Raw genomic sequence first — 11,493 nt, forward strand, 5'->3', positions numbered from 1 at the left:
CTTGCCTCCTCCTTCAGTGCTACTGCTGAAAAATATGGAACTGGGTTGGCTGCTGAATCCTGTGCCCTATTGTACTTTGGAAGAGGATCTTCATCACCATTCTTTTCCTCTCCTCTTTCACCTCCTCCTCCAAGCATTCACTGTCTGGGCAGGAAGGATCCTGGGAGCGAAACTCCCAATGTCCTCCCTGCCCAGCCCGTTTGAAGGTGTGGTGGGCAGAGGAGGTGGAGGCAGCAATGCACACAAGCTCAGGTGTGCCAAAAAACAAAAGAAAGGGGGGTGGAATTTGGATGCCAGTTCTGGTGCCACCTTAGCTTGGATCAGGTCTGTCCAAGTCTAACACTCTTTGGTAAGTCTTCTGTATGACTCAGTCAGAAAATATGAAAAACCTTCACACCAGACCAGCAGCACTTAGGAATGTGCTGTTCTAATAGATACTCTCCACTTGATTGGACTGTTACATTTGGCAGGAGACTTACAAATATTATAGTTCTCACTTGGAGTGCCAGCAAGCCAAAATGGCTTTCAGCAATTTACATATAAGGGATGTAACATGTGAAAATATGTTGAAAGGCTCTATGGTGTGTCTGTGTGTGTGTACAGTCTTAATAATAACAAATAAGAATAGTATGGAGGGACCCCAAATCAGAGATGGTGGAGAAATGTGGTTTATCTGTACATTAGCACCTCAAGATGTAGCTGCTGCATTGACCTAATGTAGATACCTATAAGGTGAGAAATTTTTGCCAATAAATCAAGCTTAGATCATCTACTCGCCTTATCTGAGAGGTCACTCAGGGTCAGGGCTGTTCAGGCAAGTCATAGCACCTGGAGAAGCAAGAGGACAATGCAGAGATAAATTAGAAGGCTAGTAGTCTCCATGGCAAGCCCTCCAGGGCAAGCTGCAGCCAAAGTTAACCTTTTATTCTCCTCCTGAGAAAAATGTAAGCCAGAGCTCAAGGCTTCCATTTAAATCAGGGGTGGGCAAACTTTCAATTTTAGGGATCCTGGATCTTTAACAATTGTATAGGAGATTGTTTTAACAATTGTTAAAGGTCCAGTATCCCTAAAGTTGAAAGTTTGCCAACTTCTGATTTAAATCAAATGAGCCTCATTCTCTTTAGCAAACCCTTTCATTAGCAGACCTTTGTCAGACCTCCTTCCATTTTGCAAGTGTTTGGCAGAGGTTTGGTCTTTTAAACACCAGGATGTAATCCTTGTTTCCATTTGAAACAAAGTCCAAGGCTATAATTCAGTGCACCATTACTTAAGCATAACACCCATGGAAAGCAATGAGTTCTACTTCTGAGTAAATAGGGTTGCAACTATGTGCAGTTGCACTTGCTTACGCTCATTCCTTGTTACTTTTCCTTCCACTGTGGATTGAATTGTACACTTCCAGTTACGTGTTATATGTAGAGCCTCTGGTTTAACACACCGCACCTTAAAGAAGGATTTGATTAATCTGGTATGTTGTTTACAGTGCAATTACACTGCACTGTATTTTATAGGTATGTTGTTTACAGTGCAATTACTCTGATACTGTTTACAAAAAGGTGGTGAAGACCAGAATTAAAAAAGTTAATGAATTAAAATGTATCTTATGATCTTTTACTACATTTTTTATAAATAAGACTGTACAGTTCTTAGGTAACAACTCCTGGTAGATTATTTTTCAGGATCTGGCCTCAAGTAAAATCAGACAAAACTATAGTTAGACACCCCCTAAGTCTGACTTATCTAGGATTCATAGAAAATTCCATGCTTTTTGGCTCAAAATCTGCCCTCAACATAATACTCAAGTATCTGCAGTAAGAGTTTATTAGGCAGTAGCAATGTTTCTCTAAGCAATCCATGCACTTAATTCACTAGAATATTCTGGGAAGTGACCACAGCATATGTCTAATGAGAGAGAGGGAGAGAGTGAGTGAGTACAGGTAATATTGAAAAATATTATGTATATAAGCATAAGTGGTATCATAGGGTGGTCAAGTGTGGCACTGGCAGAAGGCTCATGAGCTTTGGCATTGGCAGACAATCCATGAGCTTCCAAGGCCCACCCACCTCATCCCTGAACACCCACCTATATGTGGTGCAGCAATATGTGGTCCCTGGAAAGCAAGTGTGATTTGTTAGGAGGGTGAAGGAAGGTGGAAGGATCAGGTGAGTCTCATGTCAACGCCTTCCACCCCTTTAGCCAATCACATTGCTCATCAAAGACAATTTGCCTGTATTCAGCTTGTCCCTTCAAAGACAATTCAAAGACTTCAGGGTCTTATATTGTACCTGTCTTTTATTGCTGTCTTATACTGTTCATTGTCCCTTTCCTTAATTAGCAAAATCAATTCAAAGCATGCAATTTAAGAAAAATTATTTATATCTGCTTAATTTCCAAAATTTATGCAAACCCCAGAATTATGCTTTTTTAAAAGATGGAGAATCTGCATTTTTTAAAAGACCAATTATCCATGGCACTGACTATATAGGTTTAAAAAAAAAAAGTTACATATCACTGACAATAAAGAAAACCATCCTGATTGGCTATTAGTATCAGCTTCCTCCATTAATGGACAGAAGGTGTGTGTGTGTTCCACACACATAAATGGACCTCTTCAGTTTGCATCTGGTCCTCTAGTGCAAGTGAAATGCAGTTACTTTTCGCAAAAGGAACTGGATGGAGGTCCTGATGATGAAAGCACAAATCTGGATGCTACTTTAACTGAGGGATGGCTTATGCATTGCAGATACACCGAGGAAAAAGCTTATGGCCAATAAAACAAAACAAAAATATATAGTTTTTCTGCTAATGAGGGAATAAGGTGTTCCAAGTAACAGCCAGTCTCTAAGCAGCTATGAATTTATTTTACAGTCTAAATACCCTGCCTATCAGTTCTCTCCATTAGACACTATGCTTTCCTGCCTGTACAAACAGCTCTTTTGAAAGCAGTTACATTTCTCAGCAGTTTGTGTGCTGATCACCCTGCCATCTGTCAGCAGACATGCAATCATTCACACCAAGGGAAGGAAATTGATGCAGAAGAAAAAATGGCTCTCAAGCAACATACCCATAAATTCAAATGTAGAAATAGCCATAAAGTGCTTCCCACAACTTGTGAATCTTATTAATGGCTCCCCAGCTTTGATTCTAAATACATAACTTCCTTGGCTTGATCTGATGACAGAAATAAAGCAATTCTGTCCCCAGGATAGGCTGAGAAATTGCAGTGGTGAGGGTGTGGTGTAAACAGATCCTGATATAACAGGGATTTTATTAATTCTAAAGTTTTGTAAACAGTTTTTCCAAGGTTCAAAGACTTGTAATTTATCAAAATCTTGTTTTCAGATCAAAATGGTATAAGTTCTTCCCAGTTCTTGCAGCACAACCTTCTCATTGTATATCAGGTCTGCATATTTTTTCCAGCCTTGGATTTAAGCTCTTATGGGGGGGGGGGAAGGAGAGAAAATAGAAAACAGAAAGCTATACTATCTGCTTAGTTACCACAGCAGCAATACAGCATATTTATTTATTTATTTATTTATTTATTTATACATACATACATACATACATACATACATACATACATACATACATTCATACATACATACATACATACATACATACCCTGCCTTTCCTCTGCCAGAGCAGATGCCCAAGGCGGCTTACAATTTTAGACTTTAAACAAAAACAAATAAAGAAACAAACACCACAATAAAACAATAAATAAAAACAAAATAAGGGCATAAAGAGGCACAGAAGACAGACAGATGACACATCACACCCTCACAAGACTTAACAGAAATGTTTTGAAATGCAAATCAGGACAAGCAGTCAGTAGCATACCTAGGATGGGGCAAAAGGGGCATATACCCTGGGCATAACATAAACAAAGATAAAATACGTCTCAAGAAAGCTGCTAGTGTTTCCCAATACTGTACTCTTAATTTGTTACCTTCAGAATCAGTGGCATTATCCCTTTTGTGCATTTTTTGCAAGCTTCTGCACTTGTTTGATGCAAATGTCTGCAAAAGCGTCATGAGCAATCAATTCAATCAATTTTCAAGCCATCAATTTGCTTGCAAAGGTTCAAACTTTTGCAGATACATTCATGCTCATCTTGATTCTCTCAGTGGGTACCCTCTCCAGCTCCATGCCCTGGGGCAATGTCACTCCCCTGTGGGATGTCGCTGTCTCCATGCATGCAAATTCCCCCCCCCCACTTACCTGGAGCTCATGGAGCCTCCAGGTGACTCCAGGACGGGTTGGGAAAGCCTCTTTGAGGTTCCCTGCTTTAAACTGTGCTGCTGGAAAAATAGAAGCACAGTTTCTGACCCCGTCAGGAGCCTCAGAGAGGCTTCTGTGGGGTCCTAAAGGCACGCGAGGCTCTGTGTCTGGGACATTTGCCCTATCGACTAAATGGGAGGTCTACCACTGGATTCTACTCCTGGCTGGAACTTCCCTGCTGTTCTCCAGATCTGAATGATGGTCCCACAAGGTCTTTCACGCAGCAAAAAAATGTAAGCAATATACCCATACAGATAGACTTGAGACTGCATAAATGGGGACCAAGTGCAGAGTCAGTGGCCTCAGACTCAAGTCAATGCCTGAGTCATTGATGTAGGTGACTCAAGTGTACACGAGTCAGCAAAAAACACGTGTTTTTGCGACTTGGGCTCGAGTCACTTGACTCGAGTTCCCATCCGTGCTTAGCTGTGTGGTTTGTCTGAAGTGCCCTTCCATTTGTGGTTTAACTACTAGTAGAATCAGTAATGATGGCAGCATGGGGTAGTTTTGAAGAAACAAACCCCAATTAGGTGACAGAATGCAAACAGGACTGTAAGAGGCAATTTTGGTTCATTCCAAGAAACAACTAGTTATCGCATTGCAAGCAGATGTAGCAAAGTCTGAAGAACTCATAACTGCAAGGTTATAAGTCTAATTTGTCACATTCTGAGGTCACCTCTCTATTTGCTGCTACTGTAAGAATTTTGGCATTTATAACCATTGAACTTTAACGTTTGCTGCAGGGGGCCCTACAGGGTATTCCTTGTTTCAGGGCTTAAAATAATCAACACAATGAAAGATGGAGCATGGGACACAACAAAGCAAAACCAAAGAGCATCTCAAGCAACAAGAAGCCTACTATATACACAAATTAAACTTTTAAAATCATGCCGATGAGCTGCATGAGTCAGTATGAATGCGGAGCCACATACGTTTGGATTTAAATGCATTGTGTCATGATCATTCAGTGAATGTATTTTGATCACATATACTGTCCATGCTTCTGACCCACATGATGCTGCTGTCTCCACATCTCTGTTCAAAGGTGGTAAGTTCAATGACAGCTGTCCTAATTTGAAGAGGCGTTGAATTTTTTAATTGCAGCCTACTACGTTTTCGTATGTTTCTATGTTAGCAGAAAACAACAAAGAAAGAAAAAACACATGTATGGGTCTCCTGTGGGTGGTGACTGTCCTGTCCGTGTGATCTCCATTGCTTCTTCCATCTGCCATCAGTAAAATATGTGTTTCTTATTTTAATGTTTGCAACCCACAAATTCTTTAAACGTACCTCAGCAGTCTCAATGACGGTAAATAACACTGAAGACAAATGATCGAAAACATTCATTTAAAAGTGATTAAAGAACAATGATTCATCACGAAGAACAAAACTCTTGCCTCAAATCCTGATGTGCTTCTTATATTCCTAACCACTTTGAATTTGATGTAGTGCAAACATTAGAAATGCTGCAGAAAAGTAAATGGTGGTGACCAAAACTAGGAGTGCCAGCATGGCTTGAACACAAGTATACAAAATTATTTTTGTGAATAAAATTCAATAAATGAGACTTGGAGTGCAATTCTAAAGTGCACTCCAGCAGGCACAAGTCCCTTGTGCCAGCTTCCAGGTGTTGCAAATGTGTCATAAAGCATGTTTGCGCTACTGCAGGAGTCATGGAGGCCAGTGCACATCCTTGTGTCAGCCTTCCTGCACCGAATGAAGCCCCAGAAGAGGTATGTTCATGCTGCCATAGGGGGTTGGGGAGGGCAGGGGAGGGCATTCCATGGGCATTCTGGGGCAAAGGGAGGGTGGGCAGCAGGCAGACTGGTGGGTGGGCAGGCCCTGGGAGGGGAGGTGGGACTGGGTTCCAGCACTTAGACTGGATCCTAACCCCCCCCAAGCACCCTGGCTTTACACCGGGCTGCTTGGATCTGTGCCAGTGATTTCGCTGGCACAGATTCAAGTAGCCCCACTGAGGTGGCTGCGGCATTATTCGGAGTAAGGGGACAGAAGTTCCCTTACTTGTAGTTGTGCCAGGTCCACCTCCAACCCTGCGCTGGATACAACTCAGCCCAGCCGGCTTACCTGTTCCATTTCAGGTCAGGACTGGGCACTTAGAGGGTGTAGGAGGCAAACTGTCTTTAAACTAGCATGGAGCCAACCAGAAGGGTCAAGGTACATAATGACCCCATGGTCTCAGACTTGAGAGTCATTGAGGCAGCCCTTGGTATGCCACAAGAAACTAAAAGAAAAACTGCAATGTTTATATGATGCTACTCAGGCACACCATGAAAGTGAAAAAGTACATACTCAACAAACTGAGGATTTTCATCATGAGGTGGGACAAAAATGAGTCAGTACAAGCGAGAATGTGATTTTATACCATACTGCCATGTGGTAAATGTCTAAATGTGGTGCTGCTGTATATGTGATGGTCAGTTCTTCAGATGGCTCTTAAAAGCTAGTTGCATTGTTGCCAACACTGAGTGATCAGGCAACAATAAGGCTGCAGCAGCAGCAGCAGCAAGAAAAGGTCTAGCCAAGTGGGCAGGACCAGAGCACAAGACATGGAGCTGGACAGAAAGGAGTGCTAGCAACATCCAGGCCACAGGTTTGAGTCCCTGCTGTGATATCAGTGAGACCCTGATCCAGAGTCTATTTAGGTTCACAATTTCTCTTCCTAATTAGAGCTCAGATGGCAGATGTCATGTTGTCATGTCCTTTATCTTCTGCTCATGACTGCGGCTCTGATTCATATTTGATCTATTTCTGAGTCCTGGTCATGACTTCGGAGGTTCTGAAACTGGAGTGCATGACTAGCTGGGGTGCTTGGGTCACCCAATTCTACAGACTCCTCTGGTGGGACATCTTTCAGGGTGGTGACCATAATGTGTCTGATTGTCCCAGTATGTGCTTGGAGTGGGGAGGTTGGATCTTTCTTACCCTCTGAGATCTGGTCCAGTTTTGTTCTGAGCAAGTGCTGGTCATAAGAACATAAGAACAGCCCCACTGGATCAGGCCATAGGCCCATCCAGCTTCCTGTATCTCACAGCGGCCCACCAAATGCCCCAGGGAGCACACCAGATAACAAGAGACCTCATCCTGGTGCCCTCCCTTGCATCTGGCATTCTGACATAACCCATTTCTAAAATCAGGAGGTTGCGCATACACATCATGGCTTGTACCCCATAATGGATTTTTCCTCCAGAAACTTGTCCAATCCCCTTTTAAAGGCGTCTAGGCTAGACGCCATCACCACATCCTGTGGCAAGGAGTTCCACAGACCGACCAAACGCTGAGTAAAGAAATATTTTCTTTTGTCTGTCCTAACCCGCCGAACACTCAATTTTAGTGGATGTCCCCTGGTTCCGGTATTATGTGAGAGTGTAAAGAGCATCTCCCTATCCACTCTGTCCATCCCCTGCATAATTTTGTATGTCTCAATCATGTCCCCCCTCAGGCGTCTCTTTTCTAGGCTGAAGAGGCCCAAACGCCATAGCCTTTCCTCATAAGGAAGGTGCCCCAGCCTCATAATCATCTTAGTCACTCTCTTTTGCACCTTTTCCATTTCCACTATGTCTTTTTTGAGATGCGGCGACCAGAACTGGACACAATACTCCAGGTGTGGCCTTACCATAGATTTGTACAACGGCATTATAATACCAGCCGTTTTATTCTCAATACCCTTCCTAATGATCCCAAGCATAGAATTGTCCTTCTTCACTGCCGCCGCACATTGGGTCGACACTTTCATCGACCTGTCCACCACCACCCAAGATCTCTCTCCTGATCTGTCACAGACAGCTCAGAACCCATCAGCCTATATGTGAAGTTTTGATTTTTTGCCCCAATGTGCATGACTTTACACTTACTGACATTGAAGCGCATCTGCCATTTTGCTGCCCATTCTGCCAGTCTGGAGAGATCAGATAGTCCTGATAGTTGTAGACAAATTCATGATGGATAAGTCTATCAACAGCGATTAGCCATAACCACTTAAAGGAGCCTATATTTTGAGAGGCAGTACACCAGGCTGAGTAGGAGGGGGTGACTGTTACCATAAGGGTCTGCTTCTGTACTTGAAAGCGTTTGACTGGTTACTGTCAGAAACGGAACGCTGGATGTAATGTGTCTTTGGCCTGCTCTGATGACTCTTTTTATCCTTTTATTATTGGATCCCAGGCTGTAAAGAACTTTGGAATGGCAACTGTGTATCTCTACAGAAGTTTCAGATACTGTATTCCTTCCTCTCCTAAAAGAGCACAACCGTCACTACTGGGCATTGAAAGGCATTCTGTAGTGTATCAATTTCCACTCAAGTGACTGCCAACAGGTTCACCCCCAGGGCTTCTCCCTCTGCATTGGGGTTTCATGAAGAGGACCCCTGAGGGATGCTTTTACAGATGCAAGGGATCCAGCAAGCGGAGTATTTTCTCCTCTCATTTCTCATCAGCGTTCACATCAGTGCTCTTGGCAAACAGATGGATTTCTGCTTCCAGATATGCAGCTGAAGCCGAGCATTTGTGCCAGCTAAATTAGACCTTTTGACTACAGATGCTTGGAATCTGCACACATCAGAGGCCACCTGACTGCTCATGCTGTTTCCTGCTGCTACCACATTCCATGCTCATGGAGAACAAGAACATGACTATGAAAGTGGGTTGGGAAGTGGCCATCAGCCATGTTCATCTCCTTGTCAGAGATGTGTAAAAAGTGTGTCCCTCTAAACCTGTGTGTGTACCTGCGTATCAATAGCCTTCTATAATTGCATAGTGCTTGCTTTGGGCTATATTAGTTAGTAATCAAAAAATGACATGCCATGAAGGAAGTGCTGGGCTGCTGAAAATGGGCTACCTGGCCTGGAATGAGAGTCCACCCCATTGGAGCTGGCAGATCAGGAAGTGGGAACCTAGCTGTTCCATCTGATTTGGTGGAGAGGTGGGGCTCTATTATGGGTACAGAATCTATCTAATGGATCTGTGGAGCTGACTGAGCAAGGAGTAAGAATTAAAGATACTGTTACAGTTTGCATCTACAAGTTGGAATGGGTCAGTACCGGACAGGGTAGGGCTAAGCCAAGCCTCCATTTCCACCTGCTGAAGCTATTTCCCCTAGTTGCCTTTTAAGAACCAATAAAGCAAGAGGGGCCTTGAAATCCTCTCAGAAAAAAAATCATTCATATGAGTATGATTACTATTTTTATTGATTAGGACTGGGGGAAAAATTATTTGCACTGTGCACCTTATTTATTCCTGAATTCACTCCATTCTACTGAGATGGAATTAATACCACACACATCTGTAACTTGTGTGAAAGTGGAAGGCAGTTTCCATTAGAGCAGAGAGTGTGTTTTTTGTTGAAGTTCTGGCAAGGTGCAGAAGTGCCCTCCTTTTGGACAATGTTTGTGCGCCCCTTTTGAAAGTGAGTGAAAGCACACAGCTCTAAAACAAGGAACTGTTCATCAAGTAACTTCGGCAACAAGGTCACATTCCCTCTTCCCTGGCATCAATTCAGAGTTCAACACCGCAGTTTCATTTGTCCTCAGTGACATAACCACATAGCCAAATCAGGTTAGCTATGTCTCACTGTGATGTCATCTCATCCCCTATGTGATTCTCAGCTGGGATAGTTCAATGAGAAATGAAATAAAGATATAAAATGACGTAGGAGCAAGACAAGCAAAGAGGAATAAGGCAAAGGGTACTGGGGTGTTGCCCCCTTAAAAGCATCATTTTTTAATTTAAAAGTTCAAGGATGAAATTAGGCATAGCATAGTTTCCATGCCTGTTGATCATTACTACTAAAGACACCTCTTAACATTTTGAAGTTGCAGATAGGATTCAGACAACAGCATTTACATCTCAATACTTTTGGAAGAAAGTCCAAATGCAGATGGTTGTACTCTGTACAACTGCATACACATTCCAAAGCTTCCACAGTAGCATTAATACCTGCATTTGATTTCTGGCTTGTGAATGTAATTCTAGCAAACTCTTTACTATGCTGGACTAGGCGTTCAAATTTTGTATATTGGGTGATGAGCAGATATTAGACCTTCACACTAAACCGCGCCCGGCATACTCTTCAATTCACATACAGAGCTCTTAAGTGTGCAGGCCAGCCCGATGCTTTCATAGAAGCAGCGGATCCAAGTGTGCAAAAACAAAAGGAGGAGTGTGCTTGAGGAGTGTGTGTGTGTGTGTGTGTGTTTATTTCCCAGTATTCATTGTGAAATGAATGTAATGTTGAACTGTTGGGTACAAAATGAATTGTTTCAATGTGCACACACCTAGTGATGCGCTTGTGGATCTTCTATCTCTGATGAAATGAACCAGGAAGTCCTTGCTTGACCTATAAGACTGTATTAAATGGAATCCTTATCTATAGTACATGCATTCATCTACCAATCACCTCTGAGTAGTTAAATTCACAGAACATCTTGTATCTTGGTCTCTACAATAACACTTGGTATCTCTAAAACCAATACACTAATCAGCATGACATTTGATATAACTCTGACTCTCAGTGCAGTCTGAGGGAGTGGCTGAGGGAGGCTGTGGAGTTCTATGCACAGCAACCATTCTAGTACTAGGTGGTGGCCAAGATAGAGATGAAGTTCTGATTCACACAAGACTTCTAGTGGCCTGTTCAGGCTTGTGACATCATTGGTCCATGATAGTACAGGCATCCTGTACAGGCATCCTATACAGAGCATAAGCTTCCTATTCTTCCTCAACTGCCTAGGAAGTGACAGCTGAGTATCACAGTGCACACCACCACTCAAGCCAATGCTAAACATACCTTCTCAAGAATATCCTCTGTGATGCACAATAACAATCACTCAAAGTCTAGAGCATTTAGCTTTCATTTTCCATTTTTTCATGGGCTGTGTCTGAAAATAAAATAAAATTAAAAAAGTGGGTGAGTGGGTGGGAGTCATGTTAATGTAATGTAAAATATTTTAATATAAACAAGTATTTTATTATAGCATTGTGGATTATGACTGAGGCTAAATTGTCTGAGTAATTTCAATGGGCAAAGAATCCTAGCAAAGAAGAACGTGAACCACATTTGACTCAAAGAGGGTAGAGGCCCATTGTGCAGAATGAAAGAAACAGCTGATGAGCCTGGTTACCTGTGATCCTATAGCAGAACCTGCAGCATTTTTATTTTGCCCCTCTTTTGCACACTAAATATGACACCAAGAATTG

This window comes from Tiliqua scincoides, chromosome 2 (assembly GCF_035046505.1).
Source record: "Tiliqua scincoides isolate rTilSci1 chromosome 2, rTilSci1.hap2, whole genome shotgun sequence".
Lineage (NCBI taxonomy): Eukaryota > Metazoa > Chordata > Lepidosauria > Squamata > Scincidae > Tiliqua > Tiliqua scincoides.